We start from the raw sequence: 16453 nt of genomic DNA, 5'->3' as shown, positions 1-16453 counted from the left end.
AATAGTACTGTGGTTATCAGGTCTTTATTATTGCCAACAAATGCAGTGATGACTCATAAATAAAGAAAAGCTTATCTTGGCTTTAAACTTTGGAGCTTGCAGCCTATGACTGGGTAGCCCTTATTGCTTCAGGCCCTTGGTAAGCAGCACAGAACAGTGGCAGTGTGTGGCAGAACAAAACCTCTCATTTCAAGGACCAGGAGCAAAAGATGGTAAGAAAAGACCTGAGGATTCCATAATCTCAAGGGAGTACCCTCAGTATCCTAAAGATCACTTGTTACATCCCAACTCTTAAAGCTTCTACCTCCTTCCAATAAGGGTGGGACCCTAGTTTTACTTTAAGGGCTTTTGGTGAACATTTTACAACTATGTATTGTATAGCATGACAGTGTAATCTGTAATCCAGCACACAGGAGGCTGAAACAGAAGGACCAAGGGCTTGAGGTCTGGGCTACATAGAGCAAGTACAAGGGTAGTCCTGCCGGCTACAGTGAGACTCCTGTCTAAAAAGGCAAGAACAAAACACCATCCAACTATAACATATAATCACCTCACAAGATCCTTACAATAAACGAGGTGTTCCACATGACATTCTCAGCATACTATTGGTGCAAACTAAGAGCATAATTATACTAATTACTATGTTTATCAGCAGTGTTCCTGTAAGTCTTTTAAATGTTCTTATTGCTGTCTTTGCTTTCATTTGTACTCATGTTTATTCATCCAATTACTCTTGGTCAGCACTCATGCTCCAAACATTCTGGGCCATGAGTAATAAAGAACTGACCCATTTTTGCCTTACTGCAAGTAAGGAGAACAGACACCAAACAGGGCTTCAGAAGAGGCAACTGAATGTCCACTGCTCTCGGGGAGGGAGAGACCAAGTTTCTGAGAAATACAGAGCAGGACAGGTGATGACCATGTCCCAGAAGAGAAAATAGGGCAGGATGCTGAGAAAGGAGGGGCTGGGCAGGAAGAGGATGCTGGGAAAGGAGGGATTAACATATATGAGACCTTGAAGTCATCTGAGGGTCCTAGGAATGGGTCTGGAGCAGAAGTTTGTGATGGATCATATCTGATTTGGTATAAGGGACTGACTGTCTGCCTGCAATCCCAGAACTTGGGGCAGAGGTTTCACTGGCCAGGTGGCCAGCCCACTTAGCCAATCAGTGAGAACTGTCTTAAAAAAAAAAGAAGTGAAACTGGTTAAAAGTTCATAGAATAAGCAACTGTGGAATGTTCCACCTTAAATAGAATTTCTATATTACCCATCACCCAAGGCTCGGAGAGCACTGCAAAAGAGAGGAAGAATGTGAAGCAGTGTCTTCTGGATATGACATAGCTGGTGCATGCATGAAATCACTGCAGCTGCAGTCATTTATATCAGATCTGCACAGAAGCAGTCTTTTCAGCATCCTTTGTGGAAGGGAGAGGAGCTCATAAGGCTCTCCCTCTAACTAAGTGACTGCTGATGGTGGCTGGAGAATGTGTCACTTTGGTGGAATAGTCACTGATAAGTGAAGAAGCTCTCAATCCTGTTCCTGCAGGCAGCCCTAATTAAACTTAGTGGGTCACATGCACAAAAGACATGAAAGTAGGAAGGGCCTAGCTGGGAAGAAAGGCTACAGCAGGGAGAGTGAGGCAGGGTGATGGGTTGAAGGGGACTAAAATTCATTATATGTATGTATGCAAAGAAAGCAACAACAGTGTTCCAGGTTATCCTCAGTGCTGGCTGGCTGTCATTGAAGAGATCTTTGCTTTTGGGCTGTGTGTTGCAAGCTCCAAACTCAGGAAGAGAAATGAGAAGTAGAGGATGGCCATGAGCACATGGAGAGAGGGGAAGGGAAGGGGGAAGGGGCGAGGGGACAGAGGGGTCAAGAGATCAAGAAAGCAAGAACAAGAGGAGGGGACAAGCAGCCCCTTTTATAGTGGGCCAGGCCTATCTGGCTGTTGCCAGGTAACTGTGGGGGTGGAGTTTAGACAGAATGCTAACACTGTGGATATAGCTTCAGTTGAAGTGGAGTTCAGGCTGAAGCATACAGTCTTCCCATACTAGGCATGTCCATTGGATTACATGGAACCTCTCAGTGCTCACTATATGCCAGTGCAATTCCTTTGAGGCCAGCCGCCCTTGGGAAATCAGAATGTCAGGTAAAACCCCCAGGTCAAATATTAATAGCTGTTCCTTGGGGCCTCTGCATAATGGCTGGGCATTTGGGAACAAAGTTTTGCAGGTAAAGAGAAGGGAGCTAAAGTTACAGAGGATTAAAGAATATATAAAAGATAAGAGCCATTACCATCACCACTGGGCAAAGAGTTTCCATCTTCAAATGATATTTAAGATAGATTGCACAGCTTTGCCCCTATGTCAGAACTAAGTTTCCTTAGCGCAGGGAAGAGCCAGACAGGCTGTTGTTCTTACCTTCCTAGTGCACTGCACTGGAAGCCAGAGACCCACAGACCAGAGACCTGAAGCCATGGAGAGATTCATAACTATCTTCTCCACATAGTAAATGGGCCTGTATTCAGACTACTGAAGTCAACACAAAAACAAACATGATTTGAACCATCTAGTCCTCTGCTTTACCAGTTGGCTCATCTCTACTTATGAAAACAACCAAGAGTTTTCTATACTCAGGAAGAGCAGACATCAGGAAGCAAACTAAGAGAGTAAGAATGTGGTGGCAAAGAAAAGAGTCAAACTAAAAACAGAACAAATAGACTAGGAAATGGAAAAAAACAAATAATTTCTCCCACTTTTTTCTTAGTTCTTCTAGAGGAAATCAAATCTTTTTTATTGTTAGATCAAATTGAGAAAGGAATTTCTGTAGGTGGATCAGCTGCCAACTGAAGACAAATACTACATAACATTTGTTTTTTGTTGAAGTGCCATTGTACAGGAGCTTTCTGAGCTGAGAGGCAAGCTCAACCTTGCTCATCAAAGCCATGGCCAGCTTCTTTAATGTCTATTAACATGACATTACACCAAGGAAAAGTTAGGACCACATATAAATAGTATTAGTTTTCAAATCTTTTAACAAGTCCTACCAGCCTCTGTGAGTAGTAATTAAAACTAGACAATGACTAAAAGTTCTAGCATCCTTATTTTTAAAGCTTAGCAAATAGTCTGTCTTAAGTTTTTGCTTATATAATTTCTCTAGGTTTAAAAAGTCAAGGGTTTGGCTAGTGTATCTGGCAGAGCCAGGCTGAGAATTCAGCTGGCTCACTGTGTATGTGGTGGGGCCAGAGTAAGGATTCCATCACTGCACTGGGGTGTCCAGCAGGGCCAGGGTCTAGGCTGTGGTCTGTATGCATGCTGGGGAAATTAGTTACATAAAGGAAGACTGAATAAGAATATGTTAAGGATAATGGAAGCCAGGCTTTGTTTCTCCATACTGCAGAAGAAACTTACAGTCATGGAGAATGAAGAATTCATATGATACTGGAATGAACTGTGAAATGCTAATAGATGGTCAATGTAGACAAACATCTCATGATATTCAGAGGACCCCCCAAAGACACTGTGGATATCCAAATTCAAAGATGAACACATTCTTATATAAAATGGTGAATATAATACATAATCAATGCATATTTTCCCATATACCTTAAGTCCTCTTTATATTACTTATAATAACTAATATAATGCCAACATACCACTTCATTTGTATAGGGTCAGTATGATACACTATAAATTCAAGTTTTGTTTTTTTGAAGCTTTCTGAACCATGTTATTTTTCAAATATTTTCCATTTGCAGTTGGTTCAATCTACCCACAGACAAAGAGAGCTGACCATGCATGAGTACACCCTGCCCATTCTCCAGCTTTGTTTGCTGAGGAGCTTAAGAGTAGTAACATGCCAAGAACAGTCATACCTACCACTCAGATCCTTATCTCCACTGAGCTACACCCATCCATAGCTCTATTAATTTTTGTTCTCAGTCTTGGGAGTGTGATCTATAGTTTTTATCCTGATTAACCTTCAAGGATACACATAACCATTGATTACAAGGAAGCCAGACTAAACAGCAGTGAACAGGCAACACTGATCATCACATGTGAAGAAATAACTTATGTCCTATGGCCAGTCTGCTCACTTGTTAAAATATCTAATATGTGAGTACCTTTGCATTCCTCCCATATAGATTCTGCTAATAAGGTCATTTTTCAGCTGTGTACTTCCAGTGCCTTCCTAGAACAGTATTACTAATAACTGGAGGCAGATACAAATGGTTTCAGTTGTTAGTGCACAGAAAAATATTTCTCAATTTTTTAACCAAGCAATGCAAATTTATTCTTACAGTGCTGGGGGTCAAAGCCCAAAACCAAGTGTCAGCAGTGCCTGCACTGCTTAACAAGGCTTCATGAGAACATCCATCCTGCCTTTCCTAAATCCTAATGCTGCCTACATAGCAGGCTTATAGTCCCTTCACAGAACATCCATCCCTGCCTATCCAAAGTCCAACACCTGTCTGCATCGCAGGTTTGTAATCCCTTCACGAGAACATCCATCCTGCCTTTCCTAAGTCCTAACGCCACCTACATTGCAGGTTTATAGTCCCTTCTTGCATCCTCTCCTCTGTTCTCTGGTTTTCCTGACTATCCCTAAACTTTATTCTTAGTATAAGGTATTGGAAAATATGTTTTCCTGGGAGAAAAACATGGTAATCAAGTAGTCTGGTATTGTTTTCCCTTTCCTCAAATTCTGTTTAAAGTATAAAAAGACCATTTAGAGGAGAAAAATCTTTCTCATTTTTGACAATCTGTGTTGGGAGTTAGCTTTGAGTTTAAAAAAAAAAAAAAAAAACAACTTTCACATTTATAAAATCTCAAACCTAAAGCCTATAAGAAAAACTTTAAGAAATAAATCCCCAAGTATTCTTCACTCTGATGGTTTTGTCCATTGTGCTTTCATAAACACTGTTCTCACATATTTGTGTGCACATCCATCTAAGTGTGTATAAGCACACATAAAATCATTATAAAATATTGCTAAAATAGCCCAATTGACTGCAACCACAGAATTTATATATCATGGTATTCTTCAAATGATGCATAGTTCTACTTATAAAAGATAACAGATATTGCAAACCCCAAATGTTTTGTTTTTGCTTGCTTTCCAATTGTTGGGTATATCACATTATTACATGTTAATCTAATTACCAAGTAGAGATAGCAAGAAGAGTCAGAGCTCTAAGGAAGAAACCAGGGAGGCAGACAGGTAAGTGAGAGACAGGAAGTATGTCCTGTGACTAATGGTGGAGACCTGGACCAGGATGTGCCTTGCAGGAAGGAAGCATCAAGGTTTACTCTTACTCTAGAAACATGTGAGGTGTGCCAGAACTTCTGATTTTTTTCAGCAAAGCTGCAAACATGTATCTTTTAAAGGGTTATTATTCTGTCTGAAACTGAAACTAAAGTGTAAATAATATAAAACTGGCTTAAGGGGGAAAAAAGGATAGCTTGCATCCAGCCCGCCACAGCACCGGCTAACAGGTGTAATAACAGTCCCTATTTAATTTGTGGCTGTGACTCATCAGAGCCCTACATGTAAATAGGTGGTACACAGTGTGCGAACCAATGAGAAAACGACCCTGCCCCGAGGATCCTGGAGGCAAGTCTCTTGCAAAGGAAGTGATGCAACAGCAACTACACTGCTCTGACTGATGAGTCCACACTACAAAACAACATCTGCAAAACAGAGCTCTTAAAGGAACCTTCCAGACTATTCCCGCTTATAAAGACTGCTTCCAGTAATTACTAAGAAGTTTGTGATGATTCAAAAGAACAAAGACTTTTGGGTCTGATTTTTTTTTTTTTTTTTAAGATAAGAAAACAAATAAGGCACTGGAGACATGGCTCAGCAGTTAAGAGCACTTTGTGCTTCAGTTCCCAGCACTTATGCTAGGGGATCTTGGACACTCTCATGTGCACATACCCACCCACAATAACCCAACACATAGACGTACAATAAAGATGAAAATAAATCTTAAAAAAAGAAGACAAGGCTTTGTATCCCAAGGCTGACTATAAAATTTATGTAGTAATATCTGCATTTATACATTGCATACTAGCTACTATGACTATTGCTTAGTTTATTAAATAATACAGTTACTAATACAATTGATTCAACTTATTTTTTAAACACTTTATACTGTAACACTTTAAAGTCTTTGCCATAAGGGTTTTCTTGGTTCTGTTAGCCTTAAGTCACTTCCCTCCTCTCACTGGACTTTCAGGACAATTACTGCCTCTAACTTATCTGCCAACTAATTGTTGTCTCATGGACTTCTTCTATTGTTCTCTTAAGCTAGTGTTTCTACATTTGTTTATAGTATGTTCTGCATTCATTATTAAACAGCATTACTTCAGGTGTTGTGTCCGAATCTGTTGCTTGGTCTGTGCTGTGAAAGGTCAATGTTTACAGAATTTTATGCAATTTAACATCACAATGATAGCCAAGAGTGAGATTTAGTGGACTTATGTAGTTCAACAAAGTACAGATCAGTTTGGATTCTCTCAAACACATGCTGAGGTCGCATGAGGAAGTGGTGTGGACCTAGTAATTAGCCATGTACAGTAGCACCAGGTTACAAAGAATACTATTTAAGGGCACTGTGGCAACTCTGGTTCAAAAACATTCATATCAGACAAAACATAAGCATTCTATTTGCAGTGTATTGCTTGTTATGTTTATAGTCACTGTTAATCGGGCTGTTTCTGTACATTAGTGTAATATTATTAGCTAAGTTAGATGCCTGTGCTGAATGTATACCCCTGGATTAAAGCAGGAAAATACAATCTGCAGTGCAAAGACATCTCACCTTGGGAAGTGAGTCGGTTACGAGTGTTCCCCCTGGGGATGGGAAAAGAGCCCTGAGGAAGTGAGGACACAGCAAGAGGTCAGTTTCTTCAAGATGCAGGTCTTAAAGGGATACTGAGCCTACTGGTGTCTTGATCCTGACTTTCTAGCTTCCAGAGTCCTTCAGGGTAAATTTTAGCTGTCTATAAAACACCCAATTTAGGGCATTATGTTATTATGTTGGGGTGTGTGTGTACCACAGTATGCATGAGGACATCAGAGGACAACTTTCTGGAGCTGGATCTTGCTTTCCATGTGGTTGAGATGGGGGTCTCTCTTGTTTCTGTTTCTGTCCTGCATCCTCCCTAGAATTCTGGACAATTCTCCTGTCTCCATCTTTCACCTCACTGTAGTTGTGCCGGGAGAAGAGATGCATGCCACTGTGCTCCACTCTGTATGTGGGTTCTGAGAATCTAACCAAGTTATCCGGCTTGTGGAGCTTGTGACTTTACCCACGAAGCCATTTCCCCAGATCCTCCACCTTCTTTTTGAGACTGGCATTCTGTGTTTCAGCCAGCCTAGCTAGCCAGCAAGCCTCTGGGACCTGCTTGTCCCTGTCCACTCCACCAAATGTCACACCTAGCTTTTACATTTGTGCTGGGGTCTGAACTCAGGTTCTTATGTTTGCAAAGCAGAGATTAACATATTTTTAAAGTATCTTTTCTTGAGAGCAAAGATTACATCATCTGTTACAGTATGTTCACAGTGCCAAGGGTGTTCGGCTTTCCATGGCAACACTAGTCAGCTCCTTACCTGCTCACTATGAATGGATTACTTATTTCTTTGCCTGCTCTTTAGTTTCAATGTATTCAGGAAAGGAGTGGTCCAGAGTAAATGGTGACTGCTATTTCCTATTTTGTAAAACTGGCAACCTACAGGTGTTAGCTAACATGAGGGAGGATAAATATATGTGGATTTCATAGTACTCCCTGCTCTGTATGTTACATACATTTTCATATAGCAAGATTATATATTAATTTAATTGAGGATAATTAATATCATAAAACTTAAACTTATCAAAATTTAAGTTTTGATTTTGAATTTCTTTCATGGAAGATTTTTTTTTTCAAGATAGGGTTTCTCTATGTACCCCTGGCTGTCCTAGAACTTGCTCTATAGAACAGGCTGGCCTTGACCTCATGAAGATCCTCCTGCCTCTGTCTCCCAAATGCTGTAACTACAGGCAAGAGCTACCACCACCTGGCTCTCATGGAAGATTTTATAATCAGTTCATGTCAGATGGAAGAAAGCTTCATAAAATTAATATAATTCTACTATTAGAATTAACATTATTTGAATTGCTTAGTTAATATCAATAAGAATACTACTATTTAAATTAATTGGTTAATAAAGCCATATATTGTTTCAGAAATGTCAAATGCCTATAACATATAATTAGTTTCAAAAGATATATTATATACATATCATATAACATGTTTCAGTATATAGAAATACAAGACATATCATATAATTGCATCTCTATGCTGTTCTTTTCAGTTACTATCACTTAAACACTATGGCAAAGCTGACTTCCTCTCTTCTCACCTCTTGCAATTAGGTAGGGTCATGCATCATTTCTGGCTAATAGGCCACTGTGGAACACAGAGACCTGGGCCAAGGCACAGAGAAGCTGTCGTGCACATGCTTTGGTGATTAAGGAAGTTGTGTCTGAGATGCAGAGTCAGCCACAAGATTGAGATGCAATATGCATGCTAGGTCACAGCCTGGGAGGCTTCCAGATGCACAGGAGACCACAGGTGAGTGAGAAAATTGCCTTTATTACAAACAGACCTATACCTTTAGTAGTATGTCGTTAGCTATCTTAGGGAGTAGGGCAGAAGAGTCTTCACATTTTACTCCACAACTCTGGTGTTTAGAGTTCCCCAAAACTATAACCATAAAACAATCAAGAATAGTAATTTTCGATCAGTTTAAACTTTACATCTAGGAGAAACTGGCCAGAGTATCCTGCTGTGGGCCCTCCAACATCCCCATCCCTCCTCAGTCTGACTTCAGGCCCTCTCTTAGAACTGTGTGCTTGGCCTTCTGTTCCTCCTGCCAACTGCCTCCCACCCTTCCTTCCTCCCTTAGTGTTTTTGTCTGTCTGGGCACTCTCCTCCATAGCTGCATCCACAACCCATTGTCACAGGTTCCTGGGTTAGGTCACTTCTCACCCTTCCACATTTCTTGAGGCTGAATGCTCCTTCCAGCTGTGTTACTCTGCCAGCTGCTTCCTGCTGATGGCTCATGTACCCTCCTGTATATCCACACTCTAGCTTTGCTCTGCTATTCACCCTTGAGTTCATGTAGCCTATTCCTGTACCTTTAGGTAAAGATGGCTATAAGAGAGATCTGTGACATTTAATGTTTTAAAATAATGTCTACTTATCACTGTTCCTTGGGCTTACTGGTGAAAACTACTCTGGTTTAGAAGTTGTTTTTATAATTTAGTGATTTGGCTTTTTACAAAGTAGATCAACTAAATAACATGTTTTCAATGCTGGCTTCACCAAAGGGAAGTGCACTCCTTGAGAAGAGAAGGGAGAGACTACAGCCATGAAAGCAGTGAAGAAATAGGAAGGTTAAAGGGGAGACTGGAGGGCTGGAGAGATGGTTCAGTGGGTAAGAGCACTGATTGCTCTTCCGGAGGTCCTGAGTTCAATTCCCAGCAACCACATGGTGGCTCACAACCATCTGCAATGAGGTCTGATGCCCTCTTCTGGTGTGTCTGAAGAGAGCAATGGTGAATACATAAAATTAAAAAGAAAACAGAAAAACAAGTTTAGTGCCCTAAACTCAGGGAAACAGCATTCTGAAACTGACACGTCCAGTGTTTGTGGGACATTCCCACTAGGATGCCTCACAAAACTCCTTACATGCCATGGATTAAAACTCAACTAACCCTTGCAGACTAAAACGACTCATTCATCTAGTGTCCACTCTTCTTAGTGTCTATGATTGTCCACTTGGACAAACAGGACTAAGCCAAAGGACGCTCTTCTTTCCTATCTCTACCATACTCCAAGATAGCAGCTTGGCATCTCATTCCTTTCCCCCCCACCCCCTTCCCCTGCCTCACACTCAATCTGGCTTGATTTCTGACAATACCATTAGCTTCCCTGACTCTATTTTACCTCATTCTTGGGTCTGTTTTCCTCCAGTTTTGAAATGTTTTGAACAGTGTAGCTAATACTATATGATCTCTACCCACACTTGTATTAACCTTCCTCCTTTGCCTAGAACTTTGACTCTGTTCATCTGTCCCACATTGCCCAGCTATAGAATACTGTCTTTAACTATGGAACCACAGACCTTCAAGGAAGCTACAAGTTGGAATTCCAGTCCTCTTGCTAGTTCTATTGAGTGAAGACAAGGGGAAATTCTTTTTCAATGTTCTCAAAGGTACATATAAGCTATTAAAAAGAATTAATATTTATCAAGTACCTACAAAATGTCAAATACCAGATTGGGCAGAATCTTCATGTGTATTATGTCATTAAATCCACATAGTAAGTAACCTTAGCCATAACTGCAACAGTCTTTCTTCATGAACAGTTTGATTTAGCAAATGGAACAAATGTGAAGTCATTCAAACCAATCATCTACTCCTGCAGCACATCCTTATTAGTTCAACTTTCAAAACATATCAGCCTTCAACAGCTACTCCTGTAAACGGTCATTAGCACTGGGGATTTCCCAATACTTAGAAAGATATTCAGGCACTGACTGTCGCTCACTGTATCTTCAATATCACCCTGTAGATAAGTCTGCACAGGCCTGGGTTCTCACAGACCCTATTACTCATTTGTGTAACAAATATTTATAGTGTTAGGCAATGTGCCAGATGTTAGATGTAATAGTGACCAATACAATCATGGCTGTCACCATCCAGACAGCCTAGGAGAGGAAAGAAACTAGCAAAAGGAAAACGAAGAGGAAGAAGTATGGTAATAGAGAAAACACAAGGTGATGTCAGGTCACAAAGGAACTGTATTGTATCTAGACATCAAGGCTCTGAAAAGGCATTCCAGAGATAACATTTAAGCTGAGAAGTATGGATGGGAATTACCAAAGGGGTGGAGTAGGAGCAGTAGGAGTAACAGAGCTCAACATAGATTGTGGCGTGCTAGAGGCAGGAGGATTTGAGAAGGATTAAGGCATGTTTAAAGGATAGCCAAAAGTCCAGTAAGGCTGGAACACAGTATGAAGAAAACACAGCAGAGGAAGGGAGGGGAGGGGAGGGGAGGGGAGGGGAGGGGAGGGGAGGGGAGGGGAGGGGAGGGGAGGGGAGGGAAGGGAAAGTATTGAAGGAAAAGATAGGAGAATGGACAGGCAAACGCAGGTCTTCAGAGTTCCATTTAAAAGCACAGGTCTAGAGTTTGGTGGACTGATGTAAAGGAACCCCAGCACTGGGGAAGTAGAGGTAGGAGGATCAGTTCAAGGTCACCCTCAGCTATACAATAAGTCTAGCAAGTGATGTGCAGGGGGATTGGGGTAAACACAGCTTTGGGATGAGGGCTTAGCTCAAAGGTTGCCTACCACGTGCAAGGCCCCAGTATGGTGAGAATCTGAAATTTTAGTTTCTTTTTAAAAAACATAGAGATATAGTTATAAGAATATGTTTTCATTTTAATCCCATGTGTGTGAATATGGAGCTGCTTTGCAGCAGCTGACTATGATTTGCCTCATGCCTAGCAGAGGCATGGTTTTGCCAGCTACAGATAGTTTTTGTGACTGTGACATTTGGAATTCTGGGAACTTTTCAGAGGATATATAAATGCTAAGGCCCTGAGAAGTGAAGTTGGTGGTTAGTGGTCATTAGGGGCGTTGGTTGCAGTTTATTAATACTCATATTCAAAGAAGAAACCAACAAACAAAACAAAAAATTAGATTCAAGGATATTCATTTCATTCTCTCTCTCTCTCTCTCTCTCTCTCTCTCTCTCTCTCTCTCTCTCTCTCTCTGTCCATCCTTCTTCTTTGACCCCCTAACTAGTGAATAGAGGATGAAACCAGGGTGGGGGGAGGAAGGGTGAAAAAAAAGAACCCACAAATTAGGAAAGACTCAGCTATACGCTAGAATTAATCCCTGCACTGCTAAATAAGTAGGTTTTATTCCAAGAGCAAGATTCAGACATGGAAGGATTTTAGGTTCAGCACTTTAGAAAGCTAATTCTAGCTTCAGCATGAAAGTATTAAGTCTGTAGTCAGTGAGACTTGTTGAGAGATGGTTGCACCAATGGGACTTCACTAAGACTAAAACTATAGCCCTGTGTGATCAGATTTAGAGCTATGTGAGTTTAGGCTGAGACATGTTCACCTGTGACTGACTGGGTGTCAAGATGCTGTGGAGAGATAGGCAAAGAATGACTGCACTTCTGACTTGGATAAAGTAGGTTTCTTGACACAGCAACACTTTTTAGTGATTGCCACAATCCAGGGCAGCTGTATAAACAATGCTCTGGGGCTGACACTTTAAATTTACTTCTCTTTTACTACTTCTGCATTTATAAATAACAGCAGATACTCTCTGGATTTGTAAATACAGAAATATGACCTTATAAAATAATGTGGGAGGAAGGAGGATAATCACAGGAGCTACTTAATCGGAGTAACTATTAGTTGGCTGTTAAAAGTGCCAAGTAATTTGGAATAATGAAAGCAAGACTAAGAATTAGCAGACTAGTTTAAATGAAGCCATTCTTCTTTCAAGTGGGACACATTACAAATTAAGACATAATGAATCACTCTTAAAAATTAAATACTTTGAGATTGCTTTATTACGTAATAAAGGTTGCCTTGGAGTAACCCTAATTGTAACAACAAATAAACCCCAAGCTTTACACTGACTTAACATAAGAAGTTTATTCACAACCCCAAAATATCCCAATATAAACGCTTCTGCGACAAAATACTTGCATCATGCAACCATTTAGTGATCTGACAAAAGCTCTGCTACATCCAACACATGCCTTCAGACTCCTGTAGGGTATCAATGTCCAGTCAGCAGAAGGGGCCAGGGAATGGGGAAATCAGGCATAAACTATCAGTCTCATGATACAGCTACAAAGAACTATGTCCAGGAAGGACAGGAAACTTGCTTTGGTAATCTGGTTAGCAGCCTCTTTGTACAAACAGTAAAACTCAGGGCAAGATATATGAGAGAGCAGACTGCTAACAGTATTAAACTCAACACCTAAACAGTATAGGGAAGGTTTCACAGACACAAAAGTGGAACCCAGAAAGACAAGGTCGGATTAGACAGAGAAGCAGGAAGCTAAGAATGTTCTTGACCGTGGGGATAATACAGGTTTCAGTGGTAAGAACTGAAAACTTCAGTATTAATAATTATTCTTGTCCTCGAACTTTGAAATCATTTAAATAATTCTTTTAGTTTCTCCATACCTGGTTTCTGTAGGACAATTAAAAGCAATTTTGAACAAACTGCAACAGACTACGATTCTTACTACCTTTGAATTCTGTGATATGTCCACCCTAAAACCCATGTTGGTATTTCATCTCCATTGTGAAGTACTGAGAGGATAGAAACTTAGTCTGGTGTTTAGGGCTTTTGATTAGGTCACCAAGGCAGATACCTATGATTGAAGCCTGGTGGTTTTATAAGAGGGACAGGGCCAATGACTCAGGAAGTAGTCCTCAATGTCAAGTATGAAGACCTGATTTTGGGTCCCCAGAACCCACTTCTTCTGTAGTTCAGACATGTCTGTAATCTCAACACTCCCACCATGAGATGGAGGGTAGAGACAGAAGAATCCTTCATGCTCACCAGCCAGTTAGCTTGCTGTATATAGAGATGGACAAGAGACGCTGTCTCAGACAAGATGGAAGCTTCGGACAGACACCTGAGGTTGACCTCTGATTTCTACACATGTACCATGGCATACCATGAACAAGAATACACATGCATACACAGAGACTTTAAAAATTATTCAAGGATGCCTAGCATGCTAAAAAAAAAAAAAAAAAAACAAAACCTGGGTTCAATACAGTACAAAAAAAGTAAGCAAACAAAGCAAAAACCAGAGGCCAGAGGCAAGTCTCTGAGCCACTTCAGGACTCTGCCATCAAGATCATTAACCTTGAACCAAAACTGTGATCAGAAATCCCCTTTTCTTTGTAACTAAGCCAAGCTGTGGTACTGTGTTATTAGCACAGAAATCATTTTTAAAATGCTACTGTGTGTGAAAAATATTAATAAAATTTTTCTTTCAAAATACTAAACTATGTATTTGCAATTAGCGAACAATGCAATTAGTATTGAAGCAGTCAAAATCCAGCAATGAATGTTTTCATTGCAGACATTACAGGTGATTCCTGGGTATAACATCAATTAAGCAGTAAAAATTCAAAATCCTAATTCATTTTCATCACAAAAAATAGAATTTTTGTCTTTTTGCCTTCAAGTATAACAGTATTCTTTTAAAGTTTTTTTGCAAATAACTCAGAATTCGTATTTCTAACTAAAGAGAAGGGCAACTAAAAAAGAAAGAACAGACATGGTATATATCATGGTCAACAAAACTAGTACTTTATTTGCTAGCTATTTTACAGTAAAAGATTACAGTTTTAAAAATCTGTAATTTTTTGATTCTAAAGGATCTGGGGACGGATACTCTGCAATTCTACTGGGACACAGGTGAACGATGACCACATCATCTAATGGCTCAACAGAGGGTAGTCTAGGTCTCTCTCCACTACGCTCAAAAGATGCATAGAACTGGTTTTGACAGCTAAACAGATACTGCTGATAAAATTACTCATGGCCTGAGGTCAGTATTTCTGCTCTGGTCAAGCTTCAAGAATGGCATATATAGCTTGATCTTGCTAGTCCTTTTTGTCCTGGGAATACTTTTATTCCTGCCCATCTTGTTAAAGCTTGTCTTTAACAACATCAACATGTTGGCAGCCAAAGTACATGACTTGAAATTGAAAATGGACCCCCAGATAGAGTTATTAAATTAACAGGCTGGCAAGCCAAGGATGGGTAAGATTCTAAACAGAGCCTTACCAACCTAAGACAGAAGTGCATTGCTTTTGATAATGCATATTCCACAATGAGTAAGGAAGGCATTTTTGTCATAACAAAACAGAGGAGAAGCAGAGAGCTTTTGGGGCTGCTTGGCAAGAATCTGACATGGGCCAAGGACAAGAAAATGGTCTGCTTGACAGGAATATGACATTGGCCAAGGAAAAGGAAATGGGCTTCAGGCAGTAATCTGACATTAGGCTAGAACAAAGAAGTAATTTCAGGCAGGAATCTAAATCTTAGGCTAGAATAAGGAAGTTGGCTTCAGACATGAAAATGACTTTGGGCTAGGACAGAGAAGTAGGCTCAGATATTGTGGTCATCCTGATAAGCCCTTAGAAACAGTGATCAAAAGAGTGTTCACAGAACTTTGCTTATTGCCTTGCTTGTTCTTTGACTATTTGTGTTTATTGTCTTGCTTGTTCCTTGACTATTTGAATCTATTGTATTGCTAGTTCCTTAACCTAGAACTTACCTTAATACTTGCATGTAATTAAAATGGCATTAAAAGCAAAAATGAGGAGGGGGATGGGATAGGGGGTTTCTAGGGAGGGGAAATGGGGAAAGGGGATGACATCCCCTTTAAAATAAAATATCCAATAAAATATCCAATAAATAAAATATCCAATAAATAAAATATCCAATTAAAAAAAAAAAGAACAGCGCCGGGCAGTGGTGGCGCACACCTTTAATCCCAGCACTTGGGAGGCAGAAGCAGGCGGATTTCTGAGTTCGAGGCTGGCCTGGTCTACAGAGTGAGTTCCAGGACAGCCAGGACTACACAGAGAAACCCTGTCTCAAAAAACCCAAAAAAAAAGAAAAAGAAAAAAAAAAGAACAGCTCACATTTTCAAGGAAAATTAATCTTAGTTATGAGAAGCTGGCAAGTCACAACTTATTCTCAACTGAAAACTTGTAAAAAAAAAATTAACTAAAATGAAAGAATTTTAGAGGGAGTGTTGTTACTCCTTGTAGCTTTCTTTCCTTCTAAACTGTGTTCAAGCACTACTATAGCAGCCAGCACTTATGCAGTGTTACCATGTCAGGGCCAGTGCTAAGTGGCCTCCATCTGTTATCACTTGAGTCCACACAACTTACTTGTAAATAATACATTTCCAACATCAGAGTTTAAGGACTGATTTCAAGAGGTGTGGGTACTTTCCCAAGTCCTTCAAGTATTAGAGAGGAAGGGCTAAGACCTCTGTTTCTAGAGCCAGTGCTCTTAGCCTGCCCTCCACCTTGCCCTGCAGATGCTCTGTAAGCAAGAGGAAATTCTCCTAACGTTTTCATCTACAGCTCCACTGTCCAGTAGCCCCTGGCCCTCTTTCCAGCATCACCAATTTGGGGTTCCACACAATGCCTCTTCAAGGAAGGAGAGTTGGCTAAGTCAGTAGCCACTAGCAACATCAGCTCAGTAGGAAGACATCTCAGTTGAAAGTACATGGCCATGGAGAAATATAAAAAAGACCTTATCCAGTTCAAAGATCAAAATGTGAGACTTGAGTTTCTAGCTTTCTTTTTAAAACAGGTGCTAAAAGAAAGAAG

The 16453-nt window shown here is 40.3% G+C and overlaps 1 protein-coding gene across 4 annotated transcripts in view; it reads right to left on the bottom strand.

The window, feature by feature from the left end:
* Myo1d (myosin ID) overlaps nucleotides 1-16453 on the bottom strand; it is a 281386-nt gene that overhangs the window by 212894 nt on the left and 52039 nt on the right. The gene's annotated exons all lie outside the window — the stretch shown is intronic.

This window comes from Arvicanthis niloticus, chromosome 6, assembly GCF_011762505.2.
Source record: "Arvicanthis niloticus isolate mArvNil1 chromosome 6, mArvNil1.pat.X, whole genome shotgun sequence".
NCBI classification, from domain to species: Eukaryota; Metazoa; Chordata; class Mammalia; order Rodentia; family Muridae; genus Arvicanthis; species Arvicanthis niloticus.
The sequence above is the reverse complement of the archived record's forward strand: the minus strand, read 5'-3'. Positions and strand labels throughout refer to the sequence as shown.